A 25963-nucleotide genomic window follows, 5' to 3' on the forward strand; every position below is an offset into this window, starting at 1 on the left:
CTACTTATAGGGTCCCTATTTATCCTTAGTTCATGCCATCTCATAAAAGCTTTTGCCTGAAATCCAATAAACTGTATAATAGAAATATGTAGAATTAATTGAAACTTAAATATACTTGAAAGCTTTACCTTAAAATCCTTGCCATTGGACTTAAATCATTCTTTGTTTTGCAGAATTGTAGCCTATCTTTGCACATAAAAGCATTAGTCTCTTGCCTTCTAAAATCCAGGATTCAGGTAATTTAGGGTACCATGTTTAAATTTCTCACTTAACATCTATATGCTATACAAGTAGCTAATAGTATACAGATAACTACATACTGACCTTTATTTTCTTCTTGTGATAGAGGGCTCTTATTTTCTTTTTCTTTAAATTTTTTTTAATGTTCATGTATTTTTTGAGAAAGAGATACAGTGCAAGCAGGGGAGGGGCAGAGAGAGAAGGAGACACAGAAGCCGAAGCAGGCTCCAGGCTCTGAGCTGTCGACACAGAGTCTGATGTGGGGCTCGAACTCACAAACTGAGATCATGACCTGAGCTGAAGTCAGACACTTAACTGACTGAGGCACACAGATGCCCCTTATTATTTTCTAGTGTTAAGATTTTTGTCCAATATTTCTTTTTAAAAATATTACATACATTATTATATTTGTAGTTAGGTCCTCTGAGAGTCAGAATTGAAAGAACGTTAGCAAGATTTAACCAGGATGCTTTGACTATGAGAGAAAGGAAATTATTAACATTTATGCAGAAGCTGGAATGCATTGTTCTTTTTTAGCCATATGATTTTAGGAATAATATATTTTCATAATCTAATAATGAAAGCTAAGGAAATGAAAATATTTCCTAAGAAATTGAAGAGTTCTTGAATGACTTGTTCTGTTGTAGGTTTTTTGTTTGTTTCTCTTGAGGTATTTTTTGTTTTCAATTTGGAATACTTCAAATATGTATTTGGTCTTGTATTTAATATAGAATATTTTTCAAATAAGAGAGAGACAGTACCTTTGATTTTTTTTTCCATTGCTCTTGTAAAATAAGATTTTCTTTCCATACTTTTTCTTCCCCTCGGGCATTTTAGCTACATGCTCCTCACAATTGAAATAAGTGTTCATATTTGTTAATGGTATGCAAATCTGTAAGGCAAATGAGATTCATTTTTTTAGGGAGAAAGCTTTCTATTAGGCCAAAAGCTCTCATTCTTTTACCTGTCCCCATTCACATTCTCCTGTCCCTCCTGTTATTAGCCTCTAGTTATATGGGCAAAATAGGTCTGAACCTGATGTTCCTATAAAGATTGGTCACTAGGGAACAGCACAGAATGTGTCTTATCTCAAAAGACAAATGTGTTAATCCTACTCTATTAAGGAGAAAGATGAATCTGACAGAATGAAAAAATGCAAAGTATGTCATTTTGCTTTCGTGGGGTTAAAAGATCTTTGGAAATATATACATTTCCAATATAAATAAATAAATATATATACGTATAAATATATACGTATATATATTTATATATTTAAAAATAATAAAAAGGAATGCAGTCTTATCACCTTCAAAAGGGTTGTTAGATACAAGCTGTGCTGAATACAGATTTAAATGTCTTTAAAAGCCCCAAAACTCCTGCACACAAAGGAACAGTGAAAAGTCAACCCATGGAATAGGGGAAAATATTTGCAAAGCATATATCTGATAAGATATTAAGTCTCTAAAATATATAAGGAACTCCTACAACTCAACGGCATAAATAAATAAATAAATAAATAGTCTGATTAAAAGTGGGTTAAGGGCTTGAATATGCATTGTCCCAAAGAAGACATGCAAATGGCCAATTGTTATATGAAAAAATGTTTAACATCACTAATCATCAAAGAAATGAAAATCAAAACCATAACAAGATACCAACTCATGCCTGTCAGGATGGCTATAATCAAAAAAACTAAGACAACAAATGTTGGTAAGGATGTGGCAAAATCATAACTCTTGCACACTCTTGGTGTGAATGCAAAATGGTATAGCTACTATGTAAAATAATATAGAAATTCCTCAAAAATTAAAAATAGAACTACCCTGTGATCCATTAATTCTACTTCTGGGTATTTATCTAAAAAATCTGAAATTGGAATCTTGAAGAGGTAATAGAACTTCCGTGTTTATTGCATAACTATTCACAACAGCCAAGAGGTAGAATCAACCTAAATGTCCATGACAGATGAATGGATAATGAAAATGTGGTATATACATACAATGGAATACTATTCAGCCTTAAGAAATAAGTTCTGCAATGTGAGACAACATGGATGAACATTGATAGCATTATACTAAGTGAAATAAGCCAGTCACAGAAAGACAGGTACTGAATGTTCTCATTTATATGAGGTATCTCAAATTGCTAAATACATAGGCTCAGCATGGAATGGTGGTTTCCAGGAAGTGGGGGGAGGGAAAATGGGGAATTACTAATCAGTGGCATAAAGTTTCAGTTGAGCAAGATGAATAAGCTCTAGGGATCTCATGTACAACATTGTACCTACCGTCAACAATAACGTACACTTAAAAAAATTTAAGAGAGTAGATGTCATGTTAAGTGTTCTTACCATAATAGAATAAAATTAAAAAAAATAACCTCTAAAAATTTAGAGTGGAAACTTTTTTTTCCTTTTTTTTTAAATAAAACTCGATGATACTGAGCAGTTACAGATTTTTTTTCCCCTAGTTTATTTAAGCTCTGTCATGGTGACTAGTCTATGTTTTGGCTATTAATTTTTTCTTAAAATTTTTTAATGTTTCATATATTTTTGAGACAGAGAAAGACAGAGCATGAGCTGGGGAGGGGCAGAGAGAGGGGGAGACACAGAATCTGAAGCGGGCTCCAGGCTTTGAGCTGTTAGCACAGAGCCCTACGCGGGGCTCGAACTCACAGAGTGTGAGATCATGACCTAAGCTGAAGTTGGATGCTTAACCAACTGAGCCACCCAGGCATCCCATTGGCTATTAATTTTTTATTTAAATTATATGTTTTCCTAAACTGAACCTGAAGTAGCCATTATATTAGATAAGCACTTAATTCACTTAATACTGAAATCAATAGAAAAAGCAGTGGTTAAAAATTGTAGCTAAGTGACCTGTAATTCTTAATAGAAGTTCCAAGTAGATAAAAGCCTCAGGATACTATGTAAAATAGAAGGGAAAAAAAAGATGATTATTTCCATTTTCCAAAAAAGAGATTTATCTTGTTCTTTCTTGATTAGAGGGCAAATGTATTCTATTTTTTATCATTTTCGCACTGACTATGGTTGGCAGAATAATGGCCCCATAAAGATGTCCATGTCCTAATCCTAAGAACCTGTGAATATGTTCTGTTATATAATGCATTACTTTGCTAGGGTTGCCATAACAAAGTACCACAAACTGGCTGGCTTTAAACAACAGAAATGTATTGTTTCACAGCTCTGGAGACAAGGAGTTCCTATGAAGGGAGCAGGGGGCCATGTTCCATTTGAAACCTGTAGAAGAGAATCCTTCTTTGCCTCTTCTAGCTTCTGGTGTTTGCTGGCAATATTTAGCATTCCTTGGCTTGTAGATGAGTCACTCCAATCTCTGCCTATATCATTATATGGCCATTTTCTCTTCGTGCGTCTGTCTCCTTTTGTTTATAACAGCTGTCATAATGGATTAAGAGCCCACAGTACTTTAATATGAACTCATTTTAAGTAATCTGCAACAACCCTACTCCCAAATAAGGTCACAATGTGATTTATTGGAAGTTGAAACATCAATATATCTGTTAGGGGGCACAATTCAACCCATAGTATATGGGAGGGGTAATTAAGTGAACATTGCTAACCAATGGTTTTGAGATAAGGAGATTATTCTGGATTTTTCAAGAAGGTTCTATGTTCAGAAGCATCCTTATAAGTGAAAGAGAAAAAGAGAGTCAGAGTGATGTATTGTGAGAAAGACTCAACCTGCCATTGCTGGCTTTGAAGGTGGAAAGTGTCATGAGGCAAGGAATGTGGGTGACCTCAAATAGCTGGAAAAGGTGATACAATATATTCTCCCCTCATACCTCCAGACAGGAATGCAGCTCTGCAAACACCTTGGGTTTAGACCAGTGAGACCCATTTTCAACTTCTAACCTCCAGAGTTGTAAGAAAATAAATTTGTGTTGTTTTAAGCCACAATGTTCATGGTAGTTTGTTACAATAGTAATAGGAAACTAACAACAGAGATCCTTGCTAATGAGGTACACACAGAGACATTGAGGACCTGCAGTAGAGTATTTTCTCTTCCAGTATGACCATCTATAGATGCTTAGCATTATATTTTCTTTCTGAATTTCTTTTTCTTCCATTCATGATATATTAATCATAAAATTGTTGACCCACAGGGTTGTAAGAAACTTTGAAGACCATATAATTCAACTCACTGTTTCAAGCTTGTGTCTTCTTTCCATCATCCTTGAAATGTCATCGTATTTTGACATATGTACCATGTAAAATGAAATCACCACCTCCCGAGTAATACATGTATTCAGACATGTATATATGTATACTTGCTTTGGCTCATTTACTTTCCAGGGTAGATACTTATAGCACCTTGGTCATTAATTTAAAACCATTTATTGAACACCCATTAGACCTTGGGCTTGGGCAGGTTATAGAGTGTGAGACATAAATCCCAAACCTTAGTTCCTGTCCTTAAGATTTTAGCATGGTGAATGAATTCAAACTTCATTAGCTAGGATTTTATTATGGTAAGTTCTTTAATAGAATACATTGGAAACAAAGACTTAGGAATAATCAATTCTGTTAAGGTATATGAAGGTCAATAGATGAACTTGAAAACAAGTAATATAATGTGGCTGGTGATGGTGAGAGTAGCAGAACTTGAGAATGTAACTATGTTGAGTTAAATCACGAACAATCTTGGTGTGCCATCAGGAGCTGTTAAATAGGGAAGTAACACATCAGATTCATACTTGAGAAAACTTGTGCTAGTGTTGAGAATGGATTGGAAAGAAGAGCAGTGGAAGCAGACTGACAAGTTAAGAGGCTCCTGCAATAGTTCAGATATTTATAATTCCTAGAATATCTGGCATCTCTAAAAACTTTCTGGCTTATTACCTACATAGATAAAGGATTGCAGCATCCCTTCTTGTGACTCATATTTAGATCTCATCTGAAACTCCAGGAAAGAAGTTCCTGAAACTTCAGCAAAACAATTATTTTGCTGGCACCTTAAATATTTTCATATTTTGTTATGGGCACCTGATTTTTCTGGTTTTATTTGAATAGCCCAAATATTAACTACCTAGGAATCAGCAAATCCTCTGATCTTCTTATCCACATGCATTAAAAATACAACCCCTTACTCCCTGACCACGCAGTAGTGCTGAAGATTCTTGGTGACTTCTTTCTGACTACCTCTTGTTTTTATTTCCTCTTTCCACCCAATCCTTGATCATGACTTTACATCTCGCCACCTTTCTTCTTCTTTTTTTGCTTCTACTCCATTAATCTAAAACAAAATTCAACTCTTTCCTTCAATTCCCGCAAAGTACCGCACTATCTCTTTAACTGTCCAATGTATTTTGTTTGTCTCATCAGTAAACAGTTTAAATGTAAATATAACATATCCATTTTTCTTAAGTCTTTTAAACATCTTTTTCTTATAGGTATATGATTGCCAGCTTTCTGACATCTTGCTAAATCCTTTCCTTGGTTTTCCATCTACAACTTCCTTGTCTCCTTAATTTACTGGGTCCTTCATCTCTTTCCTGTCTAAAATGCCAGAGCAAAATAAAACCAAATATCTTTCATTGTCTCATAGAGTCTTTTAGATCCTTTTTTTTTTTTTTTTTTTTTGCACTTTCTTTGCAGATAGCCCTCTAGGGCCTCCGTATTCTGACACAAATGGCCTTCTGAGATACTTTGATAAACTAAAGCCATTCTTCGCTGGAAAATATGCCATACCTCTTAATATACCATTTTAGTTCTCATTAAAAAGATGAAAGGCCAGTAACTCAGAACCCCTAAAGTCTAGACTGACACCATCAGTGTGAAAATAATGACTATAATAATTTTAATTAAAATTATTTAAATATTTACCATTTATCGTGTTTAGCAACATTTACCAACAACTTATAGAATTTTTTTCTTCACTGAAGTATCAGAGAAAATTGTTTCTTGGTGTTAATTTCATATGGTAAGTTGGGTTAGTATAAGACTAATGATGTAGTTGTTAATCTCATAATTTATTAAACTTACTGACTTCTATCTGCACCCATATTGAATGTGTACAAGAAAATGACAGGGAAAACACACTGTACTGAAATAGGATGAACTCACTCACCACTAATAATACATTTGTTTGGAAACTTGATAGTTTTGAGTTAGTGGAAATTTCAGTCTCAGTGTGCGTATTGTTAATATTAATCAGAATGCCATCTATTGTTTTGTGTTAGGGATCTATCTATCTATCTATCTATCTATCTATCTAGTTTAGGAGTGAAAACAGAAAAAAAAACTCACTGAATGCTGGAAGGTGTTGAGTGTCATGAAGAATATTTCCAGAACTTATTTTGCTAAATGTTAACTTTCTTGTGACCACAAACCTGAGTTAAGCCCATATTACACTTGGGAGTCAATCTCATGGAGCAGAGCATTTACAAACCAGAGGACCTTATTCTAGTGTTAGTGATAATGAGAAAATGCATTTGTGGTAGATTAAACTTAATTAGGAGCAGAGCTGCTTGTGATATAATTAACTTTATTTTAGGGGGAGGTCTGGGAGTTTTCAAAGAATATTTTTTTAAGAAGAAAAGATGAAAGGATGAGATAATGAAGAGATGGATTTGAATTATAAATAAAAGAGCTTGTATCAAGTTTTCAACTTCATGGATACTCCATGTGTTGTGGCTGTAGTCAGTGTAAATAAAGAAAATATCTGTGAAGTCATGTTTTCTCATATTTTTGATTTGGTGTTTCCACTTCTTGGAGGAAGATCCAACAGCTTTGAAATGGTAGGGTACATTCTCATAACTTATAAGGCTCTTACAAATTATTGGTTTGGGTTACAGTCAATAGTAATAAGCTTGCTGCTTTGATTATTTTCTAGTCCCTTGCTAGAGCAAAGAGGAGTGCATCTACCCAAAGCAGATAGGATAATAGAAGTGGGGGGCAATGTGATAAGCACATTGAAATGTAATCAGATATATGTAAATTTAAAAATATATTTTTAACTTTTTCCTGATGGTCTGCTATCAGTTTTCTTCTACTGAAATTAAAAGGAGGAAAAAAGAAATAGTGGAAATGCTCCTGTGCTTCTTAGTATGAATGGAGGGAACTGGAACAATCTATAAAGAATAAAAGAGGGAATACTTCTTTTGTGCTTTTAATAATTTTGTCTATCTAATGATTTCTCAATAATAAAACATCAGAGTATGGTAAGGCAGAACGTGAAATCATGTGATTGATTCTAGTGCTTCAACAAGTGGGGAGATTTGAAATAGCTCTTGTGGGGAGAGCAGAATGAGAGAAAGAGCAATTTATTATTATTTTTTAAACAGGGAGAGAAGAGAAAGTGAAGAGGCAAAGAGGGAAAAAATGATGATTAGAAGAAATCAGAAATAAACTCAGGCAATGTTGATTGGTTCAATAGGAACCATACATTTGAAGGGCAAACTAATGTCACGGTCAAAGTTTTTTATTGTTTATGTGAATTCTGCACCAGGTGTCATGAGTATTTATTTTATATTTGCAGTTATCTCTCACCAGGCTGTGTTTCCTAAGACTTTTATCCAAGGACTTTATAACATTTAAAACCAAAGAACATAGCATGGAATAGAGATAGGAACCTATAAAAATAGGATGGATATTATACATCTTTCATAGAGAATCATTTTCTAAGAATACAAACTTTAGAGCTTTTGACCAGTCTGCAGCATTTTCAGGGAGCCAGTAAATATAAATTAATATAAAGTTTTAGCTGATCTCTTTGTTTAAGAAAGTATTGGACAGATTTACGTACACATACAGTACCAGTATATTCTTGAAAGCCAAATATTTTATAAACATATCAAATAAAGATGAAGAGAAATGAAGGCAATATAAAGTATATTTATTTTTTTAAGGAAGTAGATAATTTATATTCCTAGGGAAAAGAAAAGGCAGTATGTCTGTGGAAAATAGGCTTATGTCAGAATAAATAAAGATAACTCACTTGTAGAGCAGATATTGATAAATCTTTACAAAAGAAAAGAATAGTAGAGTATGCAATATGAGCACAGTTCTCTCCCTTTTAACTCTTAGGTTGCTTTCCACAAACCAGTAATTCAGGTAGAATGTATTTCAGAATTTTATACATTAAACTGAGTGTAGTTATAAGTATATTGTTAGAGGACATGCTTAAATCACTAATGGACATGGTGTGCCATTTTTTGTTAAATTTTAAATATATATATGTAGGTAAAGACTTTTTTATTTTACAGATGAAAATAAAAAAAGTTAAATAGTATACCCTTTCCCCCTAAAACTTGCCACAAAAAAGGGTATTTTTTGTTTTTGAAGTTTGAAAATAAGCAAAACCTTTAATTAACCTCCCCTCCTTTTTTTCTTTTTTTAACTTGACCTCCTTAACTTTAGTCACCCATTCACCCAGAATGGTGTTTCAAAACTACTGTCAGCAAAACTTGCCCCAGGATATTCCTGTGTTATGAATGTGGTAAGTAGATTTCTAAGAGGGCCTCAATGATTCTTGCTCTCATGGCTTTCAGTATGGGTCTGTGGTAACAGACAGGGGAGAGTAGGATGTATATGCAAGATGCTGGTAATTGGGCAGAGAGTAATGGGAGTCCGTGGAAGTCTCCTCTGATTGCTTTGATTTTCTCAGTGAGGTATGGAAAGTACTGTAATTGGCTGAGAGTGAAGATTGAGTGACTAAAAAGAGAGAAGTTATGAAATAGTCATTTTGGAGTGGGAGACTACATAGATCAAACTGAAATATTATGATTGAGTAGTAGCATTAGGAGTCCATAGAGGTTGGAATTATATGCCTAAATCTGGGTATTGGGAGAGAAGTTGGGATAGATACATAAATTAGGGGATTAAGAACCCATCTGGTAAGGAGTAAAGTCAGGGAAGATAGCAGAGTACAAAAGGCCAGGGATTTGTCTCTCCTCCTAGAAAACAATTGTACTGGCACACTGAAGTGCTTGTTTTGGAACTCTGGAGCCTGTCTGAATACTTCACCAACTAGTAGAAAGCTTAGCTGGTGAGTTGTTACTGTCTGTCCATTTCAACCTTCAGTGTGGTAGTGACTACCCAACCCTCACACCCACCCCGTGGCAGGCAGTTGTGGAAATGGCAACCCCTGTTTCTGGCTTGAGTTGCTGGAACCAGGGTGGGCAATAAGGACCTTGTATTTCAAATGCTGGGGCTCTGTGTTCTAATTGCATATTGCTCTTCCTGATCATTTTGGTGCAAAAGGCAAGTCACAGTTGTTTTAACCTCTACTGGCTACAGCAGCTTCCAAGAGATTTAAAAAGACAGTACCTGGTTATCTTTTTAACATTCAAAATTAACCACACATACAGGGAATTTAGTAGGCCACTGGGCATGCCCAGGGAAAGTTTCAGGCTCAGAAAAGACCTGAGAAGACCTTAAGCTTTCACCTGTGTTCATGAATAGGAAGTCCTAATGTTGTTATGATGTCAATACTATTAAAAAATCATCTATAGACTTGGGGAGCCTCGGTGGCTGAGTTGGTTAAGTGTCTGCTCTTGGTTTTGGCTCAGGTCATGATCTTGGTTTGTGAGATCCAGCCCCACATCAGGCTCAGCACTGACAGTATGGAGCCTGTTCGGGATTCTCATTCCTTCTCTTTCTGTCCCTTCCGTGCTTGCACTCTCTCTCAAAATAAATAAACATTAAAAAAAAATAAAAAAAAAAACACATACAGACTTAACACAATCTGAATCAAAATTATAACAGCTTTGTCTGCATAAATGATAAGGCCAATTCTCAAATTCACAAGGAATTTCAAGGGGCCCCAAATAGACAAAACAACCTTGAAAAAGAATAATGTTGGAGAATTTACATATCTTCACTTCAAAACTTACAACAAAGCTACAGCAATTAGGGTAGTATGGTACTGGCATATGGAAAGATATTTAGACCAGTGAAATAGCTCAGAAATAAATTCTCGCATATATGATTAATTGCTTTTCAACAAGAGTACCAAGACTGTTCAATGAAGGGAAAGGTAGCCTTTCCAACAAACAGTGCTAGAATAACTGGACATCCACATGCAAAAGAATGAAATTGGACCCTTACCTTTTGCCATATACAAAAATTAGTTTATAAAATATTAAAGAAGAGCTAAAATTTTATAGAACTCTTGGAAGAAAAATTTAAGAAATCTTCATGATGTCAGACCCGGTGATGATGTTATAGATATGACACCAAAAGCACAAATGGTAACAACAAAAAGTAGATAAATAGATTTCATTAAAATTAAGAACTTTTGCATATCAAAGGATATTATCAAGATGCCAAAACCCTACTGAATGGAAGAAAATATTTGCAAATCATATATATATATATATATATATATATGCAAATATATGTATATATATTTGCAAATCACATATATTATACATAATTTAAAAACTCAACACCAACAAAAATAAGCCACTTTAAAAAATGGGCAAAGTTTTTAGATAGACATTTCTCCAATATAGATAATGTAAATGACCAATAAGCACAAGAAAAGATACTCAACATCATTCACTAGAGAAATGAAAATCAAAAACACAATGAAATACCACTTCATACCTTCTAGCTTGTCTGTAATCCAAAAAACAGCTAATACCAAGTGTTGGAAAAGATGTACAGAAATTGGAATCCTGTGTATTAAATGGGAATATAAAATGGTGCAGCTGCTATGGAAAACAGTTTGGTAGTTTTTCAAATGATGAAACATAAAACTAATGTATGACTCAGTAACTTCATTCTTAGGTATATATACAAAATAATTGAACACAGAGACTCGAACGGATATTTGTACACCAATGTTCATAGCCAAAAAGGTGGAAACAACTCAAGTGTCTATCAACAGATGAATAGATAAACAGAATGTGTTATATACATACAATGAAATATAATCCAGCCATAAAAGGGAATGAAATTTTGATGTATGCTACAATATGAATGGACCTTGAAAACATTACACTTTATAAAAAATAAGCCAGACACAGAGGGACAAATACTGTACAATTTCACTTATGTGAAGTACTTAGAATATGCAAATTCACAAAAAGTAGAATAGAGATGACCAAAGATGGGGAGATGGGGAAGGGAGAATTATCATGTAATGGATACAGAGTTTTGTTGGGGATGCTGAAAAGTTTTGGTCATGTATCGTGGTGATGGTTGTACAACATTGTGAATGCATTTAGTGATGCTGAATTGTGCTGTTTCAAATGGTTAAAATTGTTAATATTATGCTATGTATATTTTACTACAATAGAACTTTTTGAAAAAAGGAATCCATCTGAAGTTTGCATTCATGAATTTAAAGCAAGTCTACTCAGTATAGTTGAGTATTTTTCTTTAACATTGCAGGGGTGATTGACATGCCAATGAATAACTGAGATAATTTATACCCAATTGGAGGACAGTCTATTCATATAAAAAGAATGTAGAGGACTAAAAATTTAGAGTAAATTAGAGTGGTTTGAAAAAGTTTTGTGAAGGGTACAGGATTTGAATAGCGCCCTGAAGGATTTTAGTATTTGGATATGTGAGATAAAAGAAAATTACATCTTGGTGAGGGAAACAAGGTACCTAAGTCTTGGATTCTGTGGCTGACATTAACAACTCAGGCAACAACAGATGTTGGTGAAGATGCAGAGAAAGAGGATCTCTTTTGCACTGCTAGTGGGAATGCAAACTGGTGCAGCCACTCTGGAAAACAATATGGAGGTTTCTCAAAAAATTAAAAATAGAGCTACCCTATTACCCAGAAATTGCACTACTAGGTATTTATCCAAGGGATACAGGTATGCTGTTTCGAAGGGGAACATGCTCCCCAATGTTTATAGCAGGACTATCAACAATAGCCAAAGTAATGGAAAGAGCCCAAATGTCCATCGATGGATGAATAGATAAAGAAGATGTGGTACACACACACACACACACACACACACACACACACACACACACAGTGGAGTATTACGCGAGAATCAAAAAGAATGAAATCTTGCCATTTGCAACTACGTGGATGGAACTAGAGGGTATTATGCTAAGCAAAATTAGTCAGTTGGAGAAAGACAAATATCATATGACTTCACTCATATGAGGACTTTAAGACACAGAGCGGATGAACACAAGGGAAGGGAAGCAAAAATAATATAAAAACAGGGATGGGGACAAAACATAAGACTCTTACATATGGAGAACAAACAGAGGGTTACTGGAGGGGTTGTGGGAGAGGGGATGGGCTAAATGGATAAGGGGCATTAAGGAATCTACCCCTGAAATCATTATTGCACTATATGCTAACTAACTTGGATGTAAATTAAAAAAAAAAAAAGTCTTGGATCCTGTAATTAGTATGCTATATTCTAGGGTAATATTACAAGTTAAATTTGAGCAGATGTTTAATATAAAGTAGTTTGGGATAGGGAAAATGAAAGTAGTACAAAGCTAGATTTTAAATAATCTAGAAACTAGGGTAAGAGTTTGGATGTTTTCCCCTGTGGAGTTGGGAGCCAATGCTATAAAGGAGAGGGGTTATATGATTTAGTCAATATTTTAGGAAGATTAAATGGTCAGCACTATGTTGGGCAGATTAAAGTGAAGTCAGAAAATATTAAACAAGAAATCTGGAGAAATTATTTTTTTGTCCTAAATTTAATGTGACTAACTCTGTGACTTTGGAGAAGTCCCTTAACCTCTCAAAGCTTCAAATTTCTCATCTGAAAAAATGAAGAGATAGACGGTTTCATTGGGATGGAATCTAATAAAGTCATTTAAAGGATATACTTTTATATCAGTTAAGTGCTTCAATCAGTTAAGTGTCTGGCTCTTGATTCCAGCTGGGGTCATAATCTCATGGTTCATGGTTTTGAGCCCTGCATTGGGCTCTGTGCTGACAGCATGGCACCTGCTTGGGATTCTCTCTCTCCCTCACTCTCTCTCTCTGCCTCACCCCCACTTGTGCTCTCTCTCTCCCTCTCTATCAAAATAAATAAACTTTAAGGAACAAAAAGCACACAGGATCTGCTGATAAGATGCTTTTAGTTAAATATCAATTGGAGAAAAGGAGCATTTAATTTTCTATAGGATATGAACTCATTAAAAAAATCAAAACTATGTGTTAATGATGAATGGTATTTACATTAAAATAAATGGAAATAAATGCAGCAAAATAATGAGTTGTGTATAAGAAGTGATTCATTCATTATGTATATATATATATATATATATATATATATATATATACACACACACATATATATATTACTTTGTAGATATAATGAAAGCATGTGCTACTTTTTAATTAAAATAAGTAATAAAATAGTTCTGATTCTAGATTAGAACTTGGACTTGTAGAGTATTATGCCAATAGTATTATTGGTAAGCTGTTAGGGACCCAAAATGAGACACACAATATGCACACCTAGAGAAAAAAATCTGAGGGGATTGGCAGGATTTAGTATTTGAGTGAGAATTCAAAGCCATCCTCAAAATCTGCTTTGTTTTTTTCAATTTCTTTACTGAGGGCCTCTGGAATAAATTTCCATTTATTGGGCATGTGTGACCCACTCCAAACTGATGCTCATAAATACAATGAAGTCTTGACAGCTATTTGGCATTTCAGTGGAATTTATCTATTTGACTCAATGAATACTCTTCACAGTGGCTGTTCCAAAGTTTTGACTCTGTCCTCAGGGTATCTAATTCCCTACTGATTTTTGTTCCTCTGTTTTCTCTTACGATAAAAAGTTCTTAATAGAAATGTGCTTGATTTGACCCTTATCATCCATCTTGTACTGTCTGTAACTGTTAATAGTGCCTCATTTCACTCTGAAAAGTATATCCATTTGGAAACGAGCTTCATGTTCATCATAACTTTTGGAAACATATGAAACTACTTTGTAGTTGTGTTCAAGATCCTTGAGATCACTCACAGGGTTGATGACTCACTAGAACTCCCAAGAATCAGAAAAACTGTTATACTCACAATTACAATTTATTACAATGAAATTATACAGAATAAAGTCAGCAAAGGGAGAAGTTACATGAGATGGAGTCCAGGAGAAATCAGGCACAAGGTTTCAGGTATCCTATCCCAGTGGGATTGCATGGAATCACCTAATTTTCCCACAGTCATGTGTGGCAGTATGTGAAAAATGTGGACAATCAAGGAAGCTCACCTGAGCATTGGTGTCCAGAGTTTTTATTTGGGGTCATTCACATAAGACAGGCCTTTCTTGGAGATGTGCTGGTTTCAGCAACTGAGGCCTGCTCAGTGAACCCTTTCCTGCATGGGAGTTTATATCTGAGAATTCTATTTTCTAAGGTTCTTGCCTTATAGCATCTGACAGTATCTGTATAATTTTCTCGTGGAAGAAGGGAAAGGAGTAGAGAAAGTAACTATGATTATTTAGTGTCTACAGAGCACTATGCTTAGGATTACTGTATAAATTTTTAAATCTGTACAATAATTTCACTAATGAAGTATATCCAGCCTTAGGAGGCTATTCTGTGTCTCTGTTTCCAGCTAATTTCTTCAAATAAATAAGGGTATCTTTTTCAGGTGTCACCACCTGAAATGCTACTCTGAACTTACAATCTTAAATTCCCAGCAGACTTATATAAAGCTAATGTCCTTTTTCTCATGTTTTATCTTAGGTTGCTATATCAGTTGGCTGATCAGGTCTTTTTTGAAAATCTCCCCCATTAACTGTGTCCATTCTCTACATTTTCTTCTGACCTCTTTAACTTATTATTTGCTAGTTTTACTCTTTTCTTTCCCACTCACCATTCTGTTTGGTTTCCAGAAATATGGAAGATTAGATATTTTGAAAATCTTCACACTGTAAAGAAATGCTGGATAAAATATGGCAAACGTGCTTTAAAATGCAGAGCTAAGCTTGAGGAACTCAAGAGCTTTCAAGAGATATTGTCTCTTGAGTAATAAGTGATTACTAATGCTTTTATTGTCTTGCAGAAGGAGAAGAATTAGTATTTTGATACCCACATAGAGGAAAGGATTTAGGTTCAGAACTAGTGAGTAGAAACTTACATCTATATGAAGCCAGGATTTTGTAAAGGCTACATTATCAGGTAAAGAATGGGCTAGAAAAACATATCTAATATCAGCAAAACAAACAAACCTGTAAGAAAGCATTTTGTTCTGGCCTGAATTAAAAAAGTTCTTCCCTGAGACTTCATAATCATAAATCTTTACTCACTTAAGTTTAGTATTTGCTTTATACTACTTTCATAAGTTTGAAAGACTTCAACCTGAGATAGTAACATATAAAGTTGTCTTATGGTGGTACCATCCATAGGGTGCTTGGCAGAGCAGAAACCTCTCTCCTAGTCCTCATGAGATTCTCAGAAATAAATCCTGCCAAACATGAGTTCACAATCCACAATCAAAAATTGCACAAATAAATAATATATCATTTTTAAGAAGGAATAAACATCAGAATTAGACCTCTTCCAAGAACTTTAGAAAATAGAATTATCAGATATAGACTACAAAATAGGCTTATGTGTTTCTAAAGTTATGGAAACCATATAATTTCTTTTCCATTTGGATATGCTTTTCAAAATGAAATAGACCACTGTGAATAATTACACACAGGACAAGGGTGCTAATTTGGCACTATTCTGGGCTGAGATGTATGGTCATGCTATTTACAATGAATCACCCCCAAAGGTTTTTACCTAGGCCTACCTATACATCAATGAAATAATAAAATACATTCATTTAAATTATTCTATTTCCTTTTATAATTTCATTAATCAGACTGAACTATTTCTTAATTTAAGTTGGTAAATTCTTTTGATATTGCTATTACTCCTGTGGCATAGATATTTTTACTACGATGTTACTTAGCAAAAGACACAAAATAAAATGATGAATAATGGGTGAATAGGAGCCACTCATGTAGTGATACTGAATAAGAAATAATGGGAATTTGTATTCTATAACCAGTATAATAAATAAATACATAAAAGGTAAAGTGGTCATCTCTTTCAGCTTTACTATGGCTTAAATTTCTAAATTTTTAGGTTTGAGTAAAGTAAGAAAAGATTAGTCATGGTAAAAAGTATGGAACACCTTTGATTTTCTTTTCATGTGAATATGTGAATCATTTTATTTTTTCTGTTCATAGACACTGATGCACACATTGATTTGAAGTCCCTTGTAAGCAATCTTTGGCAGCTACTTGGGAATGCTTCTTTATATAAGATTCTTCCCTGGAGAACAGAGTAGACACCCAAAATAGAATTTCCTAAAGCCCTGGGAATATGGGAATATATGGGATATATGGAATTAGACTTGTTTCATAATTAGACCATTAGAATTCTTTTTCTTTAGGGTTTGGCAAACTAAGGCCTACAAATGAAATCCAGCTATTTTTGTATGGCCATGATCTTAAAGTCATTTCACATTTTTAGATACTTAAAAAAGAAAAAAAAATAAGAACACCATTTTGTGCCAAATTATATGAAATTCAAATCTCAGTGTACATAAATAAAAGTTTTATTGGAGCACAGTCATGCTCCTTTGTTTATAAATTGTGTATAGCTAGTTTTGTGCTGCAATGGCTGTGTTGAGTAGCTGCAACAGAGGCCATATATTTAACTTCTAGCCCTTTACAGTAAAATCTTTGGCCCCTTGCTTTATGTGATCAGGAAAATAATATGTCCCTCCCCCATCCTTCCTTTTTGTTCTGTGACTTTTGTAATCAGAAGTTTTCCAAATTAGTCTTGTGAGTAAAGTGTTAAGTTAGTATTATAAGTCACTGAGCAATTCAATTTTCTTTCAATGCACTAACCTTTCTATTCTTTCTGTCTTATATCTGACATCCATAGTGTACTTTCATAACTTAATTTCTCACTAAGTTGTATGAACAATGGCCAAATAATAGCATTCACATTAAAACTATGAGATATATGTAAACATTTCACATTTGAGAATTTATCTCCCCCCATAATACTCTAGGTTTGTGCTTCCAGTTACAGATAATTTAACAATAAGAATCAAAGATGTAGGTGCTTTCCTTCTTTCTGATCTGTGAATCTCAGAAGCCTTGTACTTCATGGTAGCAAGAGGCTGCAGCAACTCCAAATGTCATGCCCTCACATGACAATGAACCAATGTAGGAATGAAGGACCTATATGTGAGACAGGAAATCATCAAAATCCTAGAGGAGAACACAGGCAGCAACCTCTTTGACATTGGCTATAGCAAAATCTTACTAGATACGTCTCCAGATGGAAGTGAAACAAAAGAAAAAATGAACTGTTGGGACCTCATCAAGATAAAAAGCTCCTCACAGTGTAGGAAACAATCAACAAAACTAAAAGGAAGCCTTCAGAATGGGAGAAGCTATTTGCAATCGATGTATCTGATACGGGGTTAGTATCGAAAATCTATAAAGAACTCCTCAAACTCAACACCCAAAAAACAAATGATCCAGTTAAAAAGTGGTCAGAAGACATGCATAGACATTTTTCCAAAGAAGACATAGACATGCCTAAGAGACACATGAAAACGTGTGCGACATCACTCATCACCAGGGAAATGCAAATCAAAACTATAATGAGATACTACCTCACACCTGTCAGGATGGCTAAAATTAACAACATAAGAAACAACAGATGTTAGCAAGGATGTGGAGAAAGGGGAACTCTCTTACAATGTTGGTGGGAATGCAAGCTGGTGCAGCCACTCTGGAAAACAGTATGGAGTTTACTCAAAAATTTAAAAATAGAACTACCCTACAATCCAGAAATTGCAGTGCTAGAAAATATGGAGTCGAAGGGATACATGCACCCTGATGTTTATAGCAGCACTATCAACAATAATAATCAAATTATGGAAAGAGCCCAAACATCCATTGACTGATGAACGGAAAAGAAGACGTAGGGGTGCCTGGGTGGCTCAGTCGGTTAAGCGCCAGACTTCGGCTCAGGTCATGATCTCACGGTTTGTGGGTTCGAGCCCCACGTCAGGCTCTGTGCTGACAGCTCAGAGCCTGGAGCCTGCTTCAGATTCTGTGTCTCCCTCTCTTTCTGCCCCTCCCCTGCTTGCGCTCTGTCTCTCTCTCAAAAAATAAACATTAAAAAAATAAAAAAAATAAAAAAGAAGATGTAAATGTACGTATACACATACATACATACATACTCTGGAGTATTTCTCAGCTATAAAAAAGAATGAAATTTTGCCATTTGCAATGACATGGGTGGAACTAGAGTATTATACTAAGCAAAATAAGTCAGTCAGAGAAAGGCAAATACCATATGATTTCACCCATATGTGTAATTTAAGAAATGAAACAGATGAACATAGGGAGCAAAAAGAGGGAGAAAGAGGCAAACCATAAAACCGACTCTTAACTATATAGAACAAACTGAGGGTTGCTGGAGGGGAGGTGGGTGGGGGATGGGCTGGATGGGTGATGGGCATTAAGGAGGACATTTGTTGTGATGAGCATTGGGTGTTGTGTGTAAGTGATGAATCACTGAATCCAACTCCTGAAACTAATATTACACTGTATGTAAAACAACTGGAATTTAAATAAAAATGTGAAACTACAAAAAAAAGTATCTAGTTAGGGATTTGGCAGCATCGATTAAAACTCCAACTTTGCTACTCTTAATAATTATGGGACCTTGAGCAAGTCGCTTAATAACTTTTTGATTTACTCATTCAATAATGGATATAATAAAAGTACCTACTGTGAGGTTTGGAAACTTAGCTGAAATGATGTATTGCAGTGCATCCGAGACTGTTGGTTGGGGTATTTTAGAGCTTATGAATTCTCTATTACTGTGATGATTTGTGAGATGTCTTAGAAGTGAGCAGAAAGTTCGAGTCTGCTGTGCTCATTGCCATGTAAGGGAAACAAACATTTAAAAAAGATGGCAACAATGCTGTCAGTATAATTTGTTTAGGCTGTTTAAAACCTTTTTTTTTAAATCCCACTACTAGTCATCGATAGCTTTATAATACAGCTGACTAGATTTTGAGTATAATATTATATTACAATATTATCCACTATCTGTTAAATCCTGACAAAATAAAGAGCCAGGACTTTGGTCTTTTGTATGTGCTATCTGCTGAAATAAAGTTACTTTCCAGTAGTTTTCTTTATGAGTAAAGTCTTCTTCCTTCTGTTTTCTGCCAGTAAGAATTTACTAGAGAAGTTCAGCTAAGTTGGATAACCACATTGCAAGTATACTGCAGAAAGCATTCCATTGGGTAAAGCCTGGAACAAATAATCTCTTAGTACTTTTAGCTTTAAAATCTATGGATTAAAGCATGAATATCATTTCAGCTAAGTTATGATATATAGCATTTCTTTTTTTTTTTTTTTTTCTTCTTTTTTTTTTTTCTTTTAATTCCAATATAATTAACATACAGGGTAATGTTGGTTTCAGGTGTACAATATACTGATTCAGCAATTCTATACATTACTGTTTTCATCCCGATGAGTGTACTCTTAACCCCCTTCTCCTGTTACACCCATCCCTCCTCCCACCTCCCCTCTGGTAACCATGAGTTAGTTCTCTTTTTTTTTTTTCTTTTTTTTTTTTTTTTTTTTTTTTTATTTTTTAATATATGAAATTTACTGTCAAATTGGTTTCCATACAACACCCAGTGCTCATCCCAAAAGGTGCCCTCCTCAATACCCATCACCCACCCTGCCCTCCCTCCCTCCCACCCCCCATCAACCCTCAGTTTGTTCTCAGTTTTTAACAGTCTCTAATGCTTTGGCTCTCTCCCACTCTAACCTCTTTTTTTTTTTTTTTTTTTCCTTCCCCTCCCCCATGGGTTTCTGTTATGTTTCTCAGGATCCACATAAGAGTGAAACCATATGGTATCTGTCTTTCTCTGTATGGCTTATTTCACTTAGCATCACACTCTCCAGTTCCATCCATGTTGCTACAAAAGGCCATATTTCATTTTTTCTCATTGCCACGTAGTATTCCATTGTGTATATAAACCACAATTTCTTTATCCATTCATCAGTTGATGGACATTTAGGCTCTTTCCATAATTTGGCTATTGTTGAGAGTGCCGCTATAAACATTGGGGTACAAGTGCCCCTATGCATCAGTACTCCTGTATCCCTTGGATAAATTCCTAGCAGTGCTATTGCTGGGTCATAGGGTAGGTCTATTTTTAATTTTCTGAGGAACCTCCACACTGCTTTCCAGAGCGGCTGCACCAATTTGCATTCCCACCAACAGTGCAAGAGGGTTCCTGTTTCTCCACATCCTCTCCAGCATCTATAGTCTCCTGATTTCTTCATTTTGGCCACTCTGACTGGCGTGAGGTGGTATCTGAGTGTGGTTTTGATTTGTATTTCCCTGATAAGGAGCGACGTTGAACATCTTTTCATGTGCCTGTTGGCCATCCGGATGTCTTCTTTAGAGAAGTGTCTATTCATGTTTTCTGCCCATTTCTTCACTGGGTTATTTGTTTTTCGGGTGTGGAGTTTGGTGAGCTCTTTATAGATTTTGGATACTAGCCCTTTGTCCGATGTGTCATTTGCAAATATCTTTTCCCATTCCGTTGGTTGCCTTTTAGTTTTGTTGGTTGTTTCCTTTGCTGTGCAGAAGCTTTTTATCTTCATAAGGTCCCAGTAATTCACTTTTGCTTTTAATTCCCTTGCCTTTGGGGATGTGCCGAGTAAGAGATTGCTACGGCTGAGGTCAGAGAGGTCTTTTCCTGCTTTCTCCTCTAAGGTTTTGATGGTCTCCTGTCTCACATTCAGGTCCTTTATCCATTTTGAGTTTATTTTTGTGAATGGTGTGAGAAAGTGGTCTAGTTTCAACCTTCTGCATGTTGCTGTCCAGTTCTCCCAGCACCATTTGTTAAAGAGACTGTCTTTTTTCCATTGGATGTTCTTTCCTGCTTTGTCAAAGATGAGTTGGCCATACGTTTGTGGGTCTAGTTCTGGGGTTTCTATTCTATTCCATTGGTCTATGTGTCTGTTTTTATGCCAATACCATGCTGTCTTGATGATGACAGCTTTGTAGTAGAGGCTAAAGTCTGGGATTGTGATGCCTCCTGCTTTGGTCTTCTTCTTCAAAATTACTTTGGCTATTCGGGGCCTTTTGTGGTTCCATATGAATTTTAGGATTGCTTGTTCTAGTTTTGAGAAGAATGCTGGTGCAATTTTGATTGGGATTGCATTGAATGTGTAGATAGCTTTGGGTAGTATTGACATTTTGACAATATTTATTCTTCCAATCCATGAGCAGGGAATGTCTTTCCATTTCTTTATATCTTCTTCAATTACCTGCATAAGCTTTCTATAGTTTTCAGCATACAGATCTTTTACATCTTTGGTTAGGTTTATTCCTAGGTATTTGATGCTTCTTGGTGCAATTGTGAATGGGATCAGTTTCTTCATTTGTCTTTCTGTTGCTTCATTGTTAGTGTATAAGAATGCAACTGATTTCTGCACATTGATTTTATAGCATTTCTTTAAAACTGTTTTTATGATGGCCTTTAATTTAGTAAGCTAAAGATGCAAATTGATATGGCTTTATGTGTGTACATTGTAACAGAATATTTTGAAGTCTCAACGATAAATTATTGGTACTGTCTGTAATTCTCATGAGTATATCTGTTTCATAACTTTTTATTCAGCCACACTTCATCTGTCATTATCAAATGACCATCTTTATAAAGAAAACAAAACTAGATATGAAGGTTAAAACATTATGCAGAAATGGACAACTAGAACATCCAAGAACTTTTAGAGAAAAAGATGAGGCACTTAAAACCAAAGGATAAATTATCTCAAATGACTGTCATCTTCTCATACTACATTTTATAATGAAGATTAGAAATCCAGATGTTAAGATTAACTCTTTATTTTTCAAACAAGTATTGAATTGCGATGTAATTTTGAGAACCTTCATTTTGTTACTCTTAACTGCTCTTTAATTGACTCAGTGAAATATTTTGTAAAGATAAAATCATATGCACATATGGTATAAGCTTTTCCCAAGTTTTCATAGCTGCTTTTAATCTAGGTTCACTGAACAACATAGTTCCATATAAATTAGCATAAAATTGTTTTATTCATTCAATTTTTGCTAAGCTCTCATAGCATACATTGTGTTTTCCCATAGATATTAAGATAACAGCTTTTCCTACATTTTATTTATTTATGACAGTCTTAATTCCACTAAAAATCTTTCATGGTAAAAGTGTTGAATGAGATATATCAAACTATGATATTTATAATTGTAGCACAGTTTATGGCCTTGTGAGTATATGAGATGATTTCATGAAATCAATGGACTAAAGGGGAAAATGAAGAAGAAAAAATATCTTTAGTTTTTTAAAATATCTTTTGTACAGAGATTAACACATACTTTTATAGATTGATTTAAAAAGGAATAAAATTAAATATGCCATAATTGCTCTTTATTGATGTGAATTTGATATATTGAACCAATTAATGACACTTTTCTATACAATTTTATTCTTATTTTTGTTCAGAGTGCTCTGAAAGAGCAGGTAAGGATGACTTAAATGAGACTGAAAGCAGTTCTGGCATAGGCCCTAGTTTGGAAGTGTCAATATAAGTTCATAAATTACACCATATTGTAGGTACATTTCTTAAACCTCTTCTTAAACCATTGGTTGGTAGCGTGTTTTTAGGTTGAGTGAATAGGCTATTTTATAAGGAACTATTTCTAGAAGTACCAGCTCAGCATAACTAAGGGGAATAGAAATTTCATTGGTAATTGGAGTAACACTTTTAAAAGTGTTATGTTTGCTCTTTTATGTGAAAAACAGATGGCAAAGAGAAAGGAATTTACTGGAGTCTCCCATTAAAAACTTTAATTTGATTTAATTTTCTGAACATAGTAATAATCAGCTCGAAGAATCAAAACTATTATTAAAATTTAAAAATGAACTCCTCTGGTAAATGTTTAATAAAATTAAAACAACATTTGTGGAAATTTAATATACAATAATAAGGAGATAATATTGATCTTCTCAACTCTACTCCCCCAACTTCCAACATTAAAGGCCCATTTGATAAGGCCACACAGTAATTACCCAGGTGCTTATTCTTGTCACAGCTATTCTACACTATTTGGAATAGTGAATATTACATAATCTGAGTAGTATAGATAAGATGTTTAGTTTATTGTATAGGAAATAATGTTATGGAAAAAGAAAAAAAAAAGAATACCATTTAAGAAGTAATTTTCTTTATTATCATATATATTGGAAAATGAGTGGTTCAAGGTCTCCTAGTATGCAGCTCTGACTTTACCATTTCCAACTTCACCAACAATTCATTGCTGTTGACCATTATATAAGTGCAAAGGCTTCAACTTCTATATTATGATCCCAGACTTTCCATTCTAGTTCTATCTTCTCTATTCTCACCCTCCCACTGTGTTCTTCTACTATATAATCTAGTGAAATTATACTGTTTAGTTTCCAAGCCATGCCTCATGCTCTGCTATATAAAGGTTTTGCTTATGCTGTTTCCTTCACCTGGGAATAGCTTGTAACCGTTTAACAAAATTCTACGCATTTTCCAGGCCTATCTCAAATGTCCCCTTTTATGAAATCTTTCCTGATTCTGCCAACCAGATGAAATCTCTCTCTTTTAGAGCCCTGTAGAACTGATAGTACTAATCTTATTCTATTTTATGGTATAGGCATATGTGCATTTGTCTCATCTCCCCTTTCCACTGTACTGGTATATCCTTGAGGTAGGACTTTATTATTTTTCCCCTTTGGATCCCTGAGCACCAAGATGCTAAATGAATTAGGACGTTATTGAACAGAAGATTTAATAAAATGAGAATCTTTGTTAACATCATTTTGTACAGATCAGAAATGTAAAATGAAATATCACATTATAAAATGAAATATCAACTTTAATAGGTGATTCAAGCTCTGAGTAGTTTGGAAACAAATGATCATATCTTTGGTTTACCATAATCTTCCAGAATAATGATGTAAAATTTAGATTTGCTTAGTTGTGTATATAAGATGAAGTCCATGTAAATGAGACAATGGTCAAGATGTAAACATTTCTCTAAAGCTTGGAACTAGGTGTATTTAATCTGATCTCAAAAACAACCACTTTGTGCAATTGCACGATTCTAGATGTGGAAGATAAGAAACTAACCTTTTGGGCAGCATCAGTCTAAAAGAATGGTTATTCTTAATGCAACCAAAATAGAGTTCTTAGCTCTTGATAATCTTCAATGCATATCTTAAAAATAAACAAAACAATAATACTATATATTTTTTTTTTTAAAATTTTTTTTAATGTTTATTTATTTTTGAAGGAGAGAGAGACAGAGTGTGAGTGGGGGAGGGGCAGAGAGAGAGGGAGACAGAGAATCGGAAACAGGCTCCGGGCTCTGAGCTGTCAGCACAGAGCCCCATGTTGGGCTCGAACCCACGAACTGTGAGATCATGACCTGAGCCGAAGTCGGACGCTCAACCAACTGAGCCACCCAGGCGCCCCAATAATACTATACTTTAAAAAAGGGAGTAGCTTTTCTTACTATTCATTCTCTTTCAATTCATGCCTGACACAAAAGCCCCTTTAAAAAGAATTGACTTTATGAAGGATGTGTTTCTGGACACTTGTGATAAATCTTATCAGTCTTAGCTGGTGTCTTTCGTATTTTTTGCTGTGGCCTTTTACCTAAATTCCTTCTCTGCCATACTCCTTGCAACTGTTTATGATGGTGGAGGCAGCCTGATTTCGAGTCTTCCATCTATGGGCTAAGTCCAGTTTACCTTACCCACCTTGTTCAGTATTTCAAGTTCTGGGTTATATAAGAGAGGAAAGGACTTCTCCCCCCAAAATCAGGGTTTGTAAAGTCACAGTATTATCACAAAAAATATATCTAATATCAGTTTCTGACACATTTCTCTTTCAATAATGGTTGATAACATTAATCTAATATGGAAATTCCAACTGAATCACCCATCCAGGTAGCATCATCAAGACAAAAGGAACTATAGTCACACAGATTATATTCCATTCTCCAAATTTGCAAAGTAACCAAAGTCATTTATTTTCCCCCATAGTCTACTAGCATCCATCAAATCTTCCTCTGATCTTGGTAACAGGTGCTTTCTTTCCATAAATTAGTCAAAGGCACAAGTCCTTAGAAATGAAATGAGGATTTTAAGATCTAAAGTCATACACTATTTTCTCTCTGTCTTGGTCTGTCTGTCTGTTTGTCTCTCTCTCTCTCTCTCTCTCTCTCTCTCTCTTTCTCTCTCTCTCTCTCTCTCTCTCTCTCTCTCTCTCTCTCACACACACACACACACACACACACACACACACACACACACACACCTTGAACAGATTTCTTTAATACATTCTCCAGAAGATATTTATAGGGATAAGGTATTTTTTTCCTTGCTTGCTTACATTTTGGATATTTTTCTGTAACCTAGCACTGCTGTAATCTTTCCATAGGGTCTGCTGAGAGATTTACTCAGTTTGGTCAAACAGGTTATATAAATCCAGTTGAGCTTTTCTCTCATGCAGGTTTCCCCCCTCAGTTCTGGGTGGCTGCTTCAGCAGGTATCCTTAGATTTTCATGTGACTCTGTTTCCTGGGTCAGGTAAGCCTTTCACCAAGATTAGATCCTGAATTTTTCTCTGAGAGGTTCATGAATAAATTACTTTGGCCATATAAAAGAGAA

At 34.9% G+C, this 25963-nt stretch overlaps 1 protein-coding gene across 4 annotated transcripts in view; it reads left to right on the forward strand.

Moving 5' to 3' along the window:
• STPG2 (sperm tail PG-rich repeat containing 2) overlaps window positions 1–25963 on the forward strand; it is a 618205-nt gene that overhangs the window by 275283 nt on the left and 316959 nt on the right. The window lies entirely within an intron of this gene.

Source organism: Panthera leo, chromosome B1 (genome assembly GCF_018350215.1).
Source record: "Panthera leo isolate Ple1 chromosome B1, P.leo_Ple1_pat1.1, whole genome shotgun sequence".
In the NCBI taxonomy this organism is placed as follows: domain Eukaryota; kingdom Metazoa; phylum Chordata; class Mammalia; order Carnivora; family Felidae; genus Panthera; species Panthera leo.